Below are 19,094 nucleotides of genomic sequence, written 5' to 3'. Positions count from 1 at the left end.
AACTTTCAATTAATTCTTTGGGAATTGTGTCCCAGGAATGTGATATCCAGCTTCCTCGCCAGCAGATGAAATAGATGCAGCTGATTCAGTAACAATTTGATAACATATATGGTCAGAAAAATGATTGTATAAGTAGGGAACCTTCTTACTCATCAGGTACCCTTTGTATCTAAGATACTCTGACTCATAATTGCTTAGTTTACTGACTGAAATAAAATTTTAGGCTTCTGTTAACTTGACAGTTGCTGACACAATTACGGTACAGCAAACTGGGGACTGGTTCTAGCTCTTGCATTTTCTTTAATAAAATTTTTCACCTGGAACTTAGTACTTTTTGAGTCAGAAAGAGCACTGCACGACTTGTAAATCTCAGGTCCAGTTTGTAGGGTCATCAGTCCTAAAAGGCCTCTTTTTATTTGTGAACTAAGCAAATGACTTACAGAAAATTTTGAAGGCAAGAATAAAAAACCACAATGTTTGAATTAAGCCATCTTGAGTCAATTTCCGCAGTGGAACTGGATAAATTATAACACTGCTCTCTTTATGTCACTGAATATGTCCCATTCATCTGAAGCAACATTGAATCAAATAATTCTCTGATTTTTAGACCACATCTGTTTTACTGTGCCCCCTGCACAAATTTTAATTATGTGACAGATCTGATTGGATTCAGCACCTGCAAGTCCTCCCTTTGGGATCTCCAATTAGCTTATAAAACATTTACTTGATTGCATTCTTCAAACAAAAGTATTGTTTCGTGCTAACAGCAGGAATATTAAAGTGTAGAATAAAAAAGGGTTTTAACATGATAAGCAGCGTGTATGTTGTTTGTGTATCTAGCTTCCATAAGCTTAGAGGAAAAAATAGTAATCCTGAAACCTAATTTCCTCAGACTCAGCAGATGTCTGTCCCGCCTTAGCTTGTTTCTTTACTAACAGCTGTTTCACAAGTGCCTCCCCTAGTCTCTACAGAATGCCTTTTGTTTAATAATTCCCCTCTACTTTATCTCCCATCCCACTTAGGCAAGCTTTTTTAAGTTTTCTGGTACTTTATGTAGATATTTTATAGTTTAATAGACAGGTTCATCTTTGAAGAAGTTAGCTAAAACTATATAACTAGCCTCTCAGCTAGCATCTCAGTAACAGTTCTACTTAACTAAGCAAATAGCTATATGTAATAAACATTTCAACAAATATTGATTTAATATTAAGAAAACTATTAATTATTACAGATATGCTTCAGAATACACTTTTTTCTCCTTATTTGACTGCTTGGAGCAGTGATACTGGAGGTCTAGGGGGGAATATCACACAAAGTGCAGCCCTCTAGTGGCAGAGGTCACAGGGAGTTTAAAGCAAACTGGGTCTTTGTTATGGGTGGGGGAACAGCTTATGAAAGGAACAGCTTTTAGCAAAATGCAGACAACTGTCCTGCGTTGTTCATGATCTGAAGCACAAGCAAAAATAGTTGTGAAGGCCTGTAATGCAACCTTGCCCCCACTCTGTTGTAATATCTACGCAGAAAGTATCGATGGAAAATATAAAAAGGTCTGAGTTTTCCTCTATATCCAGATCTCTAATCTGTTGTTCATCTTTTCTGTTTCCAACCAGCAGATTGGCATACCTGACCAGATGCTTTTCAAGCAGCTGTGGGGTCTTGATTCCTTCAATCATGTCCTACCAGATGAGGTATTCTATAACTTCAGTAAGAGTATGTTCAGTGATGACATGGAGTACAAATTCAATTTAACAGCTTTATTTCTAAAATCACTCTCGATTGGTGGAGGTGTGGATGGTAGCATTCAAATTAATCTCCCCCACAGACATAAGAGCTATGCTTAGAAATAAAAGGGATTAGGAAGAAGGATAAACTAAAGCAATTAAGCATATATATTAACAAATAGAAATCTGCATAATAATTGAGGTGAGTTCTAGTAATCTGATAAGGTCCACTTTGTGGACCAAGACCCAATCTCCTGTTCCTTATGGAGGTGATGTATAGTTCTCTTCTGGCTTAACAGAATGAACACTTCAATTTTCCCCTTATATAACAAAGCCCAATAATCATTCGATAAAAATGATACCTCTTAAACATCCTGGCTAGGTAAAAGAAAACAGATTCTGTCTTTGTCCAAAATGGTGCTAGTACAATTGCCAGTTTATCATTATTGAATGATTGCTGTGATTCCTAGTAAACTTTGCCTTCACTAAAATCACAGTTAGTGATGAAATCTTTCAAGCTTTTAATTTCCATCTCCTGTTTATGAAATTTCTTTCCTCTGACAATCTATCAGTTGGACTGGTATTGTCATTGATTAAACTATCTAATTGTTGCTTGTTTAAATACTGCAGAATTTGTTCACCAGTAAATGCTTTAATTTTCAGTGAAACTTCTCCAAGATTCCAGCAATATTAATCCGAGAAAATCAAATCCAGGGTTTGGGAAAAAAGCTAAACACATATTAGACAGAAAGTGACCTGATTATCTATTTTCCCCCATTTGTATTACTTTTATTATCTGCACCTATATTATATGCATTGCCTAGCTGAAAGCCAAGTGTTAATAGTTGTACTCTTCACTGAAAAGAGCATAGACAACTGCTAAACCTCTTCATATTGTAGACCGTTGCTGTGTAGTAGCTTTCTTTTTCCAGGAAACTGAAGATGACAATTTAAAGTCAGTAATAATTTGACCACACTATTTGTCATAACATGAATATGCTGGCCAAAATTCTTTTTCTGGTGATTGAAGGCAAAAGTGTTTGTAGGAAATCAGCACCCATTTCTGCTCTCTCAGCAGAGGGATCACCTGTCTCCTGCTATTGCCACAAAGTTCATCAAAATTTACAGTACTTTTTTGACTTTTCTTCATGAATACTGAACTGAATTGATCCCAGTTCTTCATTGCTGAATATGAAGGTCAGATTTACAAGGGGTTACCTAAGGATGTATCCAGATCTCAATGTAAAAAAACAAGTTAGCCTCAGGACAGGATAATTTTTCATCCCGCACAGGGAATTGACTGTGTGGATCTGGATATCTGAAACTCCAGTGGCTGAACACTTACCCCAAAAAGTCATCTCCATGGTGATCTTTCTGCACAGTAATCTAAAGACCTTTTCTTACTCAGAATGAAAGAAAATGAAGACTTGATTTCAATTGCCTTCCAAAAATAGTAGTATCTTCTGTTTTCTTTGGGTCATTGCTTTTGTTTGTTTTGCTTTTTCTCCTTTTTTGGGGGAGGATTTTTTGGAATTTGTGTGTGTGTATGCGTGTGTTATTTTGTTTTTACTAGAAAAATAGATATTCAAGGTTTAAAATGGGTACAGTCTAGGTGTAAATTCACTGTAATGAAACAATGTAACATCAATATAGAAGCATCTCCTTGTGTAGCTTCATCAGTTTACAGTGTTACTGATTGTGTACCTCTTGTCACTATCTTACAAAAGGACAATTACAATTGGTAAAGCATCTCTTCTACAAATTGAATTCAGCCAGCTATCACTCCAGATGCTTCTGACTGTATTCCTTTAACAGTATGGTCAAAAGGGTATTTTTCAAGGAATCAGCATACCTGTTTCCAATCACTGTTATTATAATTGCTCTAGTAATATTACTATTTTATGTGTCATTTTGCCCACTCACCACCAATTGTCTTATTTGTTCAACATTTTGGCACTTTAAAATAAATGAAGTATGGAAAAAAGATACATTAACATAAAAATTAGTTTCTTTGATTCTGTTGTCAAGCCTGATTCCCTTCCTGGAATAATGTAGTCTTACTATATAGGACCTTAATCAGGATTGTTTTGGAATTTTGCTATAGTTCAGCTCACAAACAAGAGTTATTTCAGTGGAGAAGATCAGAAATCTTTCTGGAAAAGGAGTACAAGGAGGAAAAGTAAACATGTTGCACAATGGACAAAGGAAAAATAAGAAAAAGACAATAAAGACAAGGTACTGATTTTTCTGTGGTAATCATGATTTATATTAAATTATGTAGCAAAATTTGAGTTGCTCTGATCATTTTGCTCACTGATAAAATGTATACTACCTGAGATCATTAAAGACAACTATATCCTAGTAAAAACGTACCAGTAAAGTCTCCTACTGTTAACCACCAAGGAACTTCAATTTTTCTTGTTTAATTTATAATCAATTTTCCAAATAATAAACTCTTGCAGCAAAAGTAACTTTTATAAGTATAATATTATTATAATGGTAGAATTTTTGCCAATGGAAAAGTAAGAAAAGTAATATTATTGAAATAATAATAGTTCCTAGTAGAGATCTAGAGATTTTTAAAAATACTTTTAAAATGCTTACTATATTAAAATGCATATGCCAGTAGATTACAAATTCATTTTCAGCACAGTAAGATTTTAGGAAATAGTTACTACCTTTAAGAATATCAAATCACAATGGGATGTTTAACTGATTCTTCCCTAGAGTTTAGCAAATATGTTAGGATTTGTTCTTCAAGAAATTATTTCACTTCACCAACAGAAATCGATGATTCCACTTACATTTCTACCTACTTGAAATTTATTCCTAAAAAATACCCCTGAATTGGAAAATCTCTTAGTGGGGGAGGGTAAACAGCTAAAACTTACTACCAGGATAAATTGGCCAGAATGATTTGGCACATATCCTGAGTTTGCCATGAAAACACGTATCTGTGTGTCAGCTGCACACAAAGGCTATCTGGCCCTAGAAAAAGCATGGGGATTAGGCATAATGCTGCCTATTTCAGACAAAGGGTATTCCTTAGTGCAGTGAGGTTAAAACAGACAGCTCATCAGTAGTACAAGTCTATCTGAATTATTTAGTTACCATTTTGAGACAGAAGGAAATGGTGGCAGATTATTAATGACTTGTGGGTTTTATTTGTCTTGTTATTTTGTTTCAGTGAAAAGTAGCACTGGAAACGCAACAAGGTACTGCTCATTTTTACTTTAATCATTTACAACATATAGAATCACTTTCTTATTTTAATGCTAGTTCCAAAATATTACTTATTTTTATTTACATTTCAGTAAGACTTATGAAGTTGCTATTTATGTTTGTGAGTGGTTGCATGACCAAAATGAAAGGGACAACTCACATGCTCAGAAAATAGAAATCCATGGATCTACTGGATGAAAACAATTCTATCGATTTGGAGAGGGTTTAAGTCATTCAATACAAAATACTTCAGGAAAAAAATAGTGAAGAGAGTAAGGAAACTATATAAAAGATATTAACATAGTCCGAAATGCATTCTTGCAATAAAAGAGATTCTTGTCATAATCTGGATACAGGCAATTTAAAATAACTTTGCATAGAAATATTTAGGGATATATAATAGGAATATATATAAAGAATATTTAGGAACATATAATTTATCATTTTTAATAAATTATATATAAACAAATTAACAGCTGGTATATAATTTAAATTTTAGCATTTAAAAAATTGAAAACTAAGGATGCACTTTCCAATAATTAAAAATAACAAGTTAAAGTGAAAATCTTTACATAGTCATGCTTTATGTAGACAAAAAAACAGATCTAAACATGATGATATAGAAAGTTATACATTACATACATAAAAGAAGCCTGATTATTTTTCCTGCAAATTTTTGTGGATTTTTTTGGTAATATTTTAGCCAAGTAAGAAGACTCCTGTTTCAAAACTTTTAAATGTTTGTACTTTTCATTCTCATTTTCATTTACAGTTTTAAGCTATTTCCTCTACAGAAGAAAAAAATCATGTGTTGAAACAGTAAAAATAAAATTACTGCAGAACTGAGTCATTACAAGTGAGATGAATACCCACAAAAAAAACTTACAAATCACAAAAAAAAAACCAAACGCCAGAAACAAGATTATTGTGCATTAGAAACAATGCTTTCAGACTCATCATGGCTCACAACAAAGGTATTTATAAGTGGACCTCCTGCCTCTGTCACATGCTGTCATTGCTTTGGATTGACTGCTGTTAGATCCCCATAATCCCAAACCCTGGGATCTTGTCCTACATATCTCCCCCACTTGTTAGGCATGTCAGTAACTATTTAAAATGGAAATGAACTCTAATCTTTGTATGTGTTAATAGCAAAGGGTTTTAATCTCCTAAACCCCATATTTACCAATGTATTTTGGCGTTTTGTAATAAAGGTTATAAAAAGCTGTATTCAGTCATATAGCTTGTATTTACTAGTTTAACCACTTATGTTTGGTTAATGCTTGGTATTTTTTAACAGAGTGTCATGACAATATTATGGAACGTGTTCATGGATGATGAGAAGAATTGACTTGTGAGGTTATGTTGTTATGTAAATGTTATGCAGAGATTAAAACTCAAATGTTGTCCAATTAAGAAAATGTTCATTGAAACTATCGTATCCCATTCCACATGAAAACTCTTTGATGCCAACAGATTAAAATTAATGTACTTCATTTGAAGGGGGTAAGAAAAAATCACCAGTATAGTTGACTTCTAGTCCTCACTTGCAGTTTCTTGTACCCAGTACAAATCTTGCATCATGTAGGATCTTTGTGAAAAACACTCCTATTTTCATATTATGATTGTTATTAATAAATATTTGCATTGTCCAACTGCTACTTGGAACTTGGTTCCGTGATCGCTTCCCTAGGAAGCCTGTTCCACTGAATGATCACCCTCTCAGTGAAGAACCTTTTCTTAATGTCTAGTCTGAGGTTCCCCTGGTGGAGCTTCATTCCATTTCCTCATGTCACCAGAGAGAACAGGTCAGCACCTTCCCCTCTACTGGTCCTCTTGAGGAAGTTGAAGACTGCAAAGAGGTCTTCAAGCTCCAATAAACCAAGTGATCTTGGCTGTTTCTCCTTGCATTTCACCATCTTGGTCAACCTTCTCTGAACACACTCTAATAGTTTGATGTCCTTCTTTCATTGAGGATAATAATATAAAAACGAAATCACTAGAGCAATTTGTACAGTGCTATGATATGATAAGGATGTTTTTTTCTTAAAATCTTAGTGGAGCAGCTAACTCCACTAGCATAATCCCTAATCCCTAGCATAATTTCACTGACATCAGTAGACTGTCATTAGGGAAATGGATCTTCCACTTATGGAAATGTGTTTTAAATTTATAAAAAATTTAAATTTAGTCTAATAAAAGTAGTTTCAACACATTCCAGTCTACTTTATTGATTTCAAGCTTACTCCTGGAACTGATGGTGGTATGATGAATATGTCAGTCAACTGAATCAGTAAAAAAATCCCAATTTTAATATCTGTCATCCAACATGGCAGATTATTTCCCAAGTTCAGACAACTAATTGGAAAACTAAGAATGCATTACACATAAGAAAGTGTGCACAACAGATGATATTCTTTTATTAGAACATTATAGTTTTAGTCTAACATCATACACAATCAGTAAAGCTAAATTCTTAATGCAAAACATGCAAGAGTTAAAATTCTTAAAGCAAAAATAACTTGGCTTAGTTGCACATATTTTTCATTTTAAAGTAAATGTATTAACAGAAACAGGACTTTAAAAAACTGTACTTTAGAGTTTAGCTAAATGTAAATAGCAATAGAATTGTATTTTCAGCATAATGTAAACTATCCTTGCCCCTCCCCTCAAATTATTTTATTGTGCTCTTTTAAGAATTTAACATTTTACGAAGGTGAAACATTTGGTGCAACTTTTAACAATTTAAGAAAACCCACAAAAGATGATCATTCTAGAAGATGAATGTTAATCTTTTTTCCAGTTTTTAGTGTCTAGCTGTACTACTGATAATTTAGGCAGTAACCACATGAAGTTCAGCCAAATTCAAAGATATTATTCTGTATCAATGCCTAAAAGATATTGTTCAGTTATGTAAATGCCCATTCACCTGAGTAGTCTTTATTCATATAGATTATTGTGGTCAACACAATTTTTACAAGCATTCAAAACAGTGTGCTGCAAAAAGAGTATCTTCTCTCTTGTTTTTGCAAAATTTTCTACACAGAAAAATATTCCAAAGAAAGTATCCAAAACTGATTATTATGTACAGCAATAAATGTCTGTAAAATATTTTGGTGTCTGTGTTCCTATTTCTACAGAATCATACATTATTGTTAATCAGTATAATCTGAAATTCCATGTTTCTTGAAATACTGGTTTGTTGACCAGATCTCTTATACTTAGATCAATATAATTTTGCAAACGTATAGAAAATACTGATACCTCAAACTTTTGTATATGTCAGCTCAGACTGAAAATATTGTGTTAACTATCTTTTGGACTGTGTGGATAAATTATTGATCATTACATTGTCTTGCTGTAGAGTCACTGGATTGCACTATCTCCAAAGATTATGCATTACATAAAAATGGTTGAAAGCCATTTCTCTCATCATTACGACTGTCACATTAGTGAAAGAAGACAGTCAGCATTTCATGAACATTTTATTTCTTTACAGCCTCTTAGATTTCCCAGGAGAAAAAGTCATATAATCAAACAAAAATGCTTGGTGTGATCAATTCTGCAACACTGCATTACATTCTCTGGAAAGTCGTTTATGAAAGAATTAACTGTGATCATGTTATTCAACGTCATCTACATACCTCAATAAAACATATGATGACAGCAGGCATTGGTCATGGAAGTTTGAATTTTTTTTTAGTGTGATTGTTTTCAACATTCAGTTTGATGAAATGAACATTTTGTGTATATCTAGTCATCTGAGAATGAAGTTGAAAATTGTAATTATGAAAATAGATAAATATTTCACCTGTATTTGGTGAATTTCAAAGTTTTGTTAGTATCTAAGATTTGAATTTATTTAAATGTTCAAAACCTTTAAAATAAAAGAAAAATAGATTATATATTAAAATACAAGTATGTGCATATATGTGTTCATACCTGTGTACACACAAATAAAGCACATGCATATGAATGATGTATGTACCTTGTATTCATGTGTATATAGGTGTATATATATGTTTATTCATTATTCATACATAAAATCACACAGCAATTTTGAGCCCTCTAGTGGTAAGAAACCTCTCAGTTAAGAAACCATTAATCAAATTCTAAATATATCCACTTAACAGACAAGTGTCTAAATTCTACAGCACTATTATGCCGTCATATAAGTTCAGGATAGCTCCCTGCAGTTGGTGTGAATCTGTAGATACAAGTGTTAATAAGAACACAGATCTGCAAATTAAGTTATTGTTTCCAGCGCGGTAACTTTTCTTCCCTTCCTCTGTTGAAAATAGAGCTATTTTGTATTCTTTTGACACATTGTTGATAATTTGTGATCTTTAAAAAACAACAATCTCTTGACACAAATACTGTCAAACAAACGAGAAATATTTTCTAACACAGCATCGTCATTCTCAGCCTCACATTATATACTTACACAAGTAATTACAGGGAAAGGAGAAGAAAAATCTGCATTTCAAACTGGGAGAGGTTTCATGATATATAACTTTAGCCATCTAAAAGCTAGGTTTTTAGGCTAAGCTGGTTGTTTGCACTCACCTTGCTGTCGCTGGAGGCAAACAGGTTGTTTTAGATTGAGTTGTCTTGTAAAGGTGTCTGGGAAAGAGCTGTGAGATAGGTGAAACATTTGTGGATCCAAGTGTCTCTCCATTTCTCAAGGACACCTAGCTAACTAAATTGGAATTAATGTTTTCTTTATAAGATCGAAAAAAATATATGAAAAGCGTAGATTTGAACAAGATTAAATAACACAATAATAAATACTATTATTTAAAGCAATATTTATAACATGTAATGCATATCAGAACATAAGTTATAATAAAATATTACTACATATGTATATTACAATAAGATATTAATAAATAAATAACATAAATATCAGACAAGATAATTTACTACATAGGGAAATCATTCCACAAGATCACTATACTTTGAAGAAATTCCTGAATAAGATTCGGAAGTGCTTTCTTTCTGATGCAGGATGGGTTTGATGGGCTCCAGAGATCACACTTGCTCTAATTTTACTCCAGATTTAAACATTTGGTCTGGACAACCATCTATACCTGAGATCTTATGAATTCTGCGGGTGACCTGTTTCTTCAAAGATTAATACCTTAATCGGAATCTTGTTCCTGCAGGAACAAGGGAGCTTACCAACTACCCAGTGTGGAAAGATTTCCCTTTTCACAGGGAAATCTCACCAGGAGAGCTATAGTATTCATTCCCTCCCTCCAGAGTCCTATAATCATGAAACTTGTTGACTCTGAAGAATGGTGACAGTTTAACTGACAGAGTTGAATATCAGTGTTTCTGGAATTATTTCATTAAAAACACAGTATATTAATTTATGAATGTAATTGGTTATGTGACAAGAGCTTCGGACAAGAAAATTACAGAGGTCATAAGCAGTTAATTCTCACTTTTAAAAATAAAAAACCAATTTTGCTTCTGGTGTATTAAAGCAATTTAAATGTACTGTTATTCAATTGCCTTCTTGTTTATTTTTAGTATCTATCAAAGTTCCATACAGGCATGATAGAGAAATGAACTCCTAAAAAGGAAATTTTTCATTGGATGTATGAAAAATTTGAATTGGTTGGGTTTTTTACAAATTTATCTAGGTAAATCATGCAAGAGGAAACATAATTTTTTATGAGTGGTAACGGTCCACCTCAGGTAAGTAGTGTGGCATAAGTTTGGAATATCGTTCCTACATGCAGGAGTATGATTATCACAAAAACAGGAGTAGGGTTATACCTTGTAGAAGGAAACACTGGTGACTTCAAAACAGCAAAAAAATTACAGAATCACAGAATGGGTAAGGTTTGAAGGGACCACAGTGAGTCATCTGGTCCTACCTCCCTACTCAAGCAGGTTCATCCTAGAGCACATGGCACAGGAGTACGTCCAGACAATTCTTGAATACCTCCAGTGAGGGAGACTCTATAATCCCTCTGGGCAACCTGTTCTAGGGCTCAGTCATCCACGCAGTGCAAAGTTCTTCTCATATTCAGGTGGAACTTCCTATACATCAGTTTCTGCCTATTGCCTCTTGTCCTATGGCTTGGCATTACCAAAAAGACCCTTTATAGCATAACGCTAAACAGTACTATGTGACTTGAAATGTTGAGGAAAAAATGAATTTTACATTAAGGCACTGCACTTTTCTTGTTTAGAAATCCATTTGCTAGTAGAAAATAAAGTCAAGAAAGTAATACAGTTTATCGGTGTTATACTTGGGATAAACAATCTTAAATTCATACTTCTCAAAATCAGATGTTATTGCTTAGTTAGGAAATCTTTATAACAACAGTATATGATATCTGACTAAAAGTGTTAGTAGCCAAAATAATCTTAATTTTCTCCAAGAAGGCATAGCAATTGCTTTAGCATGGCTAGAATATAACGATAAGGAGGTTTTATGGGGTGCTTAAACTATCAGGAATCCTTGATTCAAATGGGTTATTGAATGGCAGCCACACAAAAGAGGAAATTTAATTTAAAGACTGCTGTTGCAAAGTCATCAAATCAAGTTGTATTCCCCAAACCTTTGCAGCTGACATCACTATCAACGTTCAAGTATTGCCTCAGGTCTACAATACACCAAAATACTACCCATTGATTTGTCACAGGGAACAACAATCTCCCCATGTGGACAATCACACTTCATGGGCCATCTGAAATAAAATATTTTTAACACCTTAAATAGCTAGCTTGAAAAACTGCCATCAAGTAACCATGGTTGAGAATATAAACAGTGTACACTGGAGAGAAAAAAGACAAAGTCTTTACGAAAATGCAGTTTTTGTTACCATCCTTTAATATGTACTACATTTTAAAGTTTCTGTCGTGTTTAAAAGACATATTCAGGGCAACAGCTAAACAATGCTTTCCTCACAAGGTTGAATAAGGCTGGGAAAGGGCAGTCTGTTGGAGTTCCTCTGGCTCTATGACTTAGGTAACAGATGCTTGAGTAATCTTCAAAAATATCCCTCTTCTTCTCCCTTTGTTTGGAAATAAATACAGGGCCCAGAATGCAACTGAGCAATAGACTGCCTCTGCCATCTGATGTCATAACTATTTTCCAGTAAGACTAACAAGGTAACAGCAGTTTCATAGATTCTCTACAGCCTCTACTATTAAATGGAGTTGACTTGATCTGCGGAAGGACTTGAACTGGAAGCATTTCAAAGAGATTGCCAATACATTTTTCTATTACAAGAACTTATATGATATTATGAGGAGTCATAAACAATATGAAACATCTCACTTCATGCTCCAAAACAACTGTTGTCTAAGATTAGGAGAGAATTCCTTCGTGGACATTACCATTTATTATAAACTAGCTGTACCTCCCTTAAGAAACTGGTTCTTCGTTATCAGCAGCTGGGTAATAATTTTTTTGGACTGCTGTTCACTTCTGATGTTTCAGTTTTTGCATGCCACTAAGGGCCAGGAGAGACCACCTAAGTTTCAAAAAGAAAAAAGAGGAAAAGGTTCTCAAATAAAAAGGTGTTTCTGCATTGCCACTGAATTCCTGTGTTGCGTCTATAGGTCTCTTTCTTTGACATTTGAGAACTGAGTTGTCAGACTTTTTTTTAAGAAACCTTTCTGTAGTTTTATTATAGATTTGCAGAAGTAATTCTGTAACAAGAGGGAAATCTTATAAAAAGATACTCAAAAGCCTTATCAGTAGAAAAACAGTGAACAACATTTTGTGTAAAATAATCATAGAATCATAGAATGTTTGGAAGGAGCATTAAAGACCATCTGGTTCCAGCCCTGTTGCTGTAGACAGGGACATCTTCCACCACACCAGGTTGCTCAGAGCTCTTTCTAACCTGTCCATAAACACTTCCAGGAATGGGGGATCCACAGCTTCCCTGGGTAACCTGTTACAGTGCCTAACCATCCTCACAGCAAAAATTATTTTTCTTAATACCAAATCTAAACCTACTTTCTTTCAGTTAGACACCATTACCCCTTATCTTGTCACTACATGCTCTTGTAAAATGTCCTTCTCCGTCTTTCTTGTAGGCTCCCTTCAGGTACTGGAAGGCCTCAATTAGGTCACCCCAAAGCCTTCTCTTTTCCAGGCTGAAAAAAAACAATTCTCTCAGCCTTTCCTCATAAGAGAATAATTTATAATATCATCTTAGAATATATCTGCTTACCTTCTTATTATAAGTACAGAGGTTATTTCTAATGATACAGATTCACTAACCATTCAATTTACATATTTTAATGTGCTTTATACACATTAAAAAAAAAATTAGATTGTCTAACCTGACATCACAGCTTATCAAATTTTACACTTTATTTTATCAAGCTAAGACAAAAGCCCTCATAGATGTATCCTGAGTAAAAAGTTCAAAAGCACCCAGCTTCCTGAAAGAAAAATAACCAATTAAACTTGATATGACTGCATGAGCTATCTCCATGATTAGAAGGAAAGTCAAACGGCACGCTGCTTTGTAGAGCAAACTGGGCAGAAATTTTTGTAAACTGAAATCAAGACCACAACGAATTTCAGTTCTTTTTCACACTATGGTAACTGTGGTCTTTTCTCTAAACATCACCAATTCTGTCCTCTAGAGGAGAGGAAAAATCAAAAATCTGTAATCACAATGTATTAATGCAGATATACATTAAGTGAAGCAAAATATCTTGACTTTACAGGCATTTATTTTAATGCCTAAATTATGAGATATTATTATACACAGTGTGTTGCTCTGAGGTGCACATGTGAGATTGTGAAGAGCAATAAAGTCTACAGTAACTTTATGTTTCTCTACTGTTTTTTAAAAGCCCAAAAGCTTGAGATTACGGAGTCTTATCCTCAAAGGCCAAAAAGGACACCATAATTATTTAGTGGGACCCTCTATACTTTCCACTAGTAGAATGTCTCTCACAAGTTAAATGGAATTGTATCTAATTTTTTTTAAGGGAACTATAACCCTTTCAAGCCTCCTTATAAATCCATGTATTATTTCTAGAATAACTACCTTAATTTTGATTCCCAGTAATTACCCTGTGTTCTGTTTCTGAGAGCATGAACAAAAAGCTCTGTGCTGTGAGATACGATTCCCCCATTTAAATACTTATACTCATTTTTCACCCCATCTCTTAAACTTTCCTTCAATATACCAGATAAATTTAATTACTTACACCTCGCATTGTAATGGAAGATTCTCAGCTATATCTTGATTTTGGGGCTATTGGGTTTTGGTGGTTTTGGTTTTGGTTGTTATTTGTGGAAGTTTGTTGTTGTTTTTTTGATTTTCTTTAGCTTTTGTTGTTGTTCTTTTGTTGTTGTTGTTCTTTTGTTGTTGTTGTTGTTGTTTAGGGGTTTTTTGTTGTTTTGGGTTTTTGCGTATGTTCCCCAACATTTACCATCTCCATTTCTCTTTACTATCCGTTCGAAGATTTTGTTAGCCCTCTTTTCACAGAAGCATAGAAAGCTCAGATTGAGAATGTGATCTATCCTTCCCCTCTTCTGGCCTGCCTATCTCTCTTGAAGAGCTTGTAACTGTCCAGCAGGGCACTACAGTCACAGGTCTCATTCCACCATGTTTCACTTATGCCAATGATGTCAAACCTCTGTGACCGGGCCAAAGCTTGGAGCTCCTCTTGTTTGTTCCTCATACTGTGTGCATTGCTGTAGAAAAAAATTCAGGTGTGGTACCTTGTAGCCAACACCTTGTGAAGCAGATTGAGGGATCAATCTCATGAGTACTCTTTTTTCAAGTTTTGGCACACCATTCTATCACTCATCACTGATGAACCTGGTTCCTTTTATGATGAGGTACCCCACTTGGCTGATCAAGGGAAGCCAGCTGACATAATTTTTTGAAATTCAGTAAAGTTTTGATACTGTCTCTCACAGGATCCTTCTGGACAAAATGTCCGGCACACAGCTGGATAAACACATCTTGTGATGGGTGAGCAATTGGCTCACGGGTTGAGCACAGAGGGGAATAGTGAATAGGGTGATGTCAGACTGGTGACCTGCCGCTAGTGGGGTTCCACAGGGCTCCATCCTAGGCCCTGTGCTCTTTAACATCTTCATAAACTACTTGGACACAGGACTGGAAGGGATACTAAGCAAGTTTGCAGCTGACACAAAATTGGGAGGAGCTGTTGACTCCCTTGAAGGCAGGGAGGCCCTGCAGAGAGATCTCAACAAATTATAGGACTGGGCAATCACCAACCATATGAAGGGGAAGTGCTGAATTCTGCACCTGGGATGGAGCAACCCTGAATGTTAGTACAGACTGGGGAATGAGACACTAGAAAGCAGTGCCGTGGAAAGGGAGCTGGGGATCCTGGCTGACAGCAAGTTGAACATGAGTCAGCAGCACCCTGGCAGCCAGGAGGGCCAACCATGTCCTGAGGGGCATCAAGGCAAAACATCACCAACAGGTCAAGGGAGATGATTGTCCCGCTCTTGTCTGCACTGGTGCGGTCTCACCGTGAATATTTTGTGCAGTTTTGGGTACCACAACATAAGAAAGATATTAAGCTGTTAGAGAGTGTCCAAAGGTGGGCAATGAAGATGGTGAAGGGCCTTGAGAGGAAACTGTATGAAGAGTGGCTGAGGTCACTTGGCCTGTTCAACCTGGAGAAGAAAAGACTGAGGGGAAACTTCATTGCAGTTACAACTTCCTTGTGAGGGGAAGCAGAGAGACAGGCACTGATCTCTTTTCTATAATGACTAGTGACAGGATGCGAGGGAATGGCCTGAAGTTGTATCAGGGAAGGTTTAGGTTGGATATTAGAAAAAGGTTCTTCCCCCAAAGGGTGGCTGGGCGCTGGAACAGGTTCCGTAGTGAAGTGGTCACAGCACCAAGCTGGACTGATGATACTCTCAGGCACATGGGGTTGATCCTGTTTGGGGCCTAGGACTGGACTCAATGATCCTTGTGGGTCTCGTCTGACTCAACATATTCTATGATTCTATGAATACTTAAAATCTAGTTCTAGTCATCGTTATTTTACGACACCTTTGATATTCTGTAGATACAAATGGCTTTCTTTAATTCACATATTCCTCTTCATTTTGACATATTAAATAATTTTTTCTGGATTTTAACAATTTCAAACACTTGATTTGGGCTACCATAATTGTAATCCATTCATTATTTTTTCATAGCCTACCAATTGTGGGATAATTGTCAAACTGTATACAATACACACTGATAAAGCTAGCTACTTTTTAGCAATTTTCATAACTTTCACCCCTTATTTCCTAGTGGAAATAAGAATTATCATGTAACAAATCTAAATGATCTAACTTCCTTTTTTCTTGAGTTACTTTTCATACAACTTATGCATAACCTTTCCTTTGTTCATCCATAAACCTCCAAGGGCCATAAAAATACAGGTGGATAGAGATTAGAACTGCAACATGGAAAAGTATCCAAAATCCTGGATATCAATTTCAAACAACAGTTTCTAATCCCACTGAGCCATATCAGTAAATTTCATAACATGCAAGTATTTGATTCAAAATAAATTTCAACAAAAACGCAAAAAACAACCAAAAAAAGGACCTATCTCTTTTATATTATAATTACAATCTCTAGTTCATTACCAGTGAAGTTCCAAATTTACAAATCCATTCATATACATGAAATGATGATTGAGATAGTTAGTTTGTTATTCTGTGTTATATTCTTTTCTGGATAATGAGATTTGCAATATTTGCAAATCTCACTGTTTCCAGTTTTTCCAAGATAAGTTAAAAATTGGCAATGATTCATTAGTTCCTTTGAGACTTCTGAGCATAAATTACGTAGCTAGTTCATTTGAAGCATTCTCCAATGGGAACAGATTTTTTTATCTGCTTTATTCCAGATAAAAAATGTTGTGTTTCCATCAACATTTGAATGGTTTGGCCCTAAACCAGCCATTATCTCAGCTTCTCTTACTCTGAATGAACTTATAACCTTTCTGAGAAAGATACAACACAGTGTGCAGTTCTCCCTTTTCCCAGTAGATAATTCTGTAATCTTATAGCTCAGATGAAACAAAAACATCCAGTAAGTTGTGTACATGCTTCTTTCCTAGACCTAGCTTTTCCTAGTAGTCCCTCTCCCTTTCTCTGTTCTGTCTTCTTCAGGACTTTCCTTCCCATCTCAGTTTGGTAAGTTGTCAGAGTCCCTCTTCTAAAAGGAAAGGTCACCTTATTTCTCTTTTATCTAGTTTTGTACCAGATAATGAAGAAATATACACTGCAAAATCTGTATTCTATATTGTTCTCTGCAATGCTGAAAAATTTTTTTCAGCTGTGACTTGATTAGATAAACAATTATACTTTGTTAATATGTACAGGATAGGTTAATTCAGAATGAGAGGGTGAAAAAAAGGGACTCAGAGAAGCTACTTTCTTAGTTGGAAATGTCTAGGGAGTAAAAACTGGGAATAAAATTAATATTTTAGAGCAGTACTTTGGCAGCAAGTCATTTTTGGTATGTGATATTTCAAAATCTGAAAAACATTCCTTGGTGATATTACATATTTTAGAGACTCCCTGTGTTGACAGTGTTTTGTTGATGCTTTTATATGTGTTTGGATGTTTTTGTTGGCATCTGTAAATTCCAGAATTATTTCTGCTGTCAACAACAGAAGTTCCATATGGCTTCACTGGCTATAGTCAATGATTCTTCAAGAATTAACCAAATATACGAGAATTTGCAAATAAAAGTTAAGAAATCTGATTACTAAGTCTGGGAAGAGGAGAAATGAGATCATACAGGGAAAAATGTGAGATTGAAGAGAGAGTAATGGAGTAAAAGTGCTGTGTGATTGGAAAGTGAAAGAGGAGAGTTGGAACAGGTTAGCAAAAAGACTGTTGTCAGCTGACCTGTAAAATTCTTAAATCAGCAGACACTGAGTAAAATGCACAAAGAGAAGGGACAGGACAGATTATGCAGAGAAAAAATTGGCATTGTAAGGCAAAGTGGGATGAGAAAACTTTGGGACGCTTGATAAAGAAACAATTAAAGAGAGAGGAGTACAACCAATGCAGAGTTTAGATGGAGAAAGTAAGTAAACACAGACATTATCAACCTAATACTTATTGTTATTGTTACTTAAAGCCACTAAATGTGATCCTCTTTGAATCTTCATTTTTACAGTTTCATGTTAAGGAAAATAGATACAATATTACTTTTAAAATAATACATTAAAATGATGGGTTGGATAAGGCCTTGATCAACCTGATTTAGTAGTAGGTGTTCCTGTCCATGATGAGGATGTTGGGACTAGATGATCTTTAAGTCCCCTTCAAACATTTACAATGTTCTGATTCTATGATATTAGGGCTGCCAGCTCAAGAAGATCAATATAGATCTTGTTTATATTACAGCTGTTACCCATCAAACTAATATGAAGTTTACATTCCCCACTCCCCCAAACAAAATACTGTTATACCACCTTTGACTAGATCATGCTGTTCTGCTCTTTACACAGAAAACAACTCAGCCAAATGATCAGGGGATTGCACGTATAGATCAAATTAAACTTAAAATACATAAACCAACTTATATAATTATATAGTTTCTTCAGACCTACAAAAAAATTACATGAAATATGAAGTAATATACTTAGGGCTTCTACAATCTCAAATCTAAATGTGTTTTCCTAATTATTTACACCTAAATTAAATAATAAGTTGAAATAAAATAAAATTAATGTATCAGAGAACTGTAAATTACATTTAGACTATTGAAAACTCCAAGTGAGACAAAATGAGAAAAATTTCTACTTTTTTTTTCAAAATTTTTATTTAAGAGGTATACTTTCTAATCCCAGAAAATCTCATGTATTTATTTTATATAAGAGCAATTAAAGCTATTTCAAAATATATGAGTGTTTTAAAGCTCTTTATAATAATTTCATACTGATTTACTGTGATTATTGCTAATATATTAAATTTTTTTATCAACTTTAATATGACAAAACTAAAAATTTGACACCAGTCAAAGTTAGTTCAAAATATCTTAATATGATTTAAAAAAAAAAAATAAACTAGTTGAAACAATTGCTTCACCTCTCTACAATGGAATGAAAGAGTACATCATTGCTCTGAAGTTAGAATGTGAGCGTCTAATAATACACCAG

Source organism: Corapipo altera, unplaced genomic scaffold (genome assembly GCF_003945725.1).
Source record: "Corapipo altera isolate COAL_440 unplaced genomic scaffold, ASM394572v1 23, whole genome shotgun sequence".
Classification (NCBI taxonomy): Eukaryota; Metazoa; Chordata; class Aves; order Passeriformes; family Pipridae; genus Corapipo; species Corapipo altera.
The sequence above is the reverse complement of the archived record's forward strand: the minus strand, read 5'-3'. Positions refer to the sequence as shown.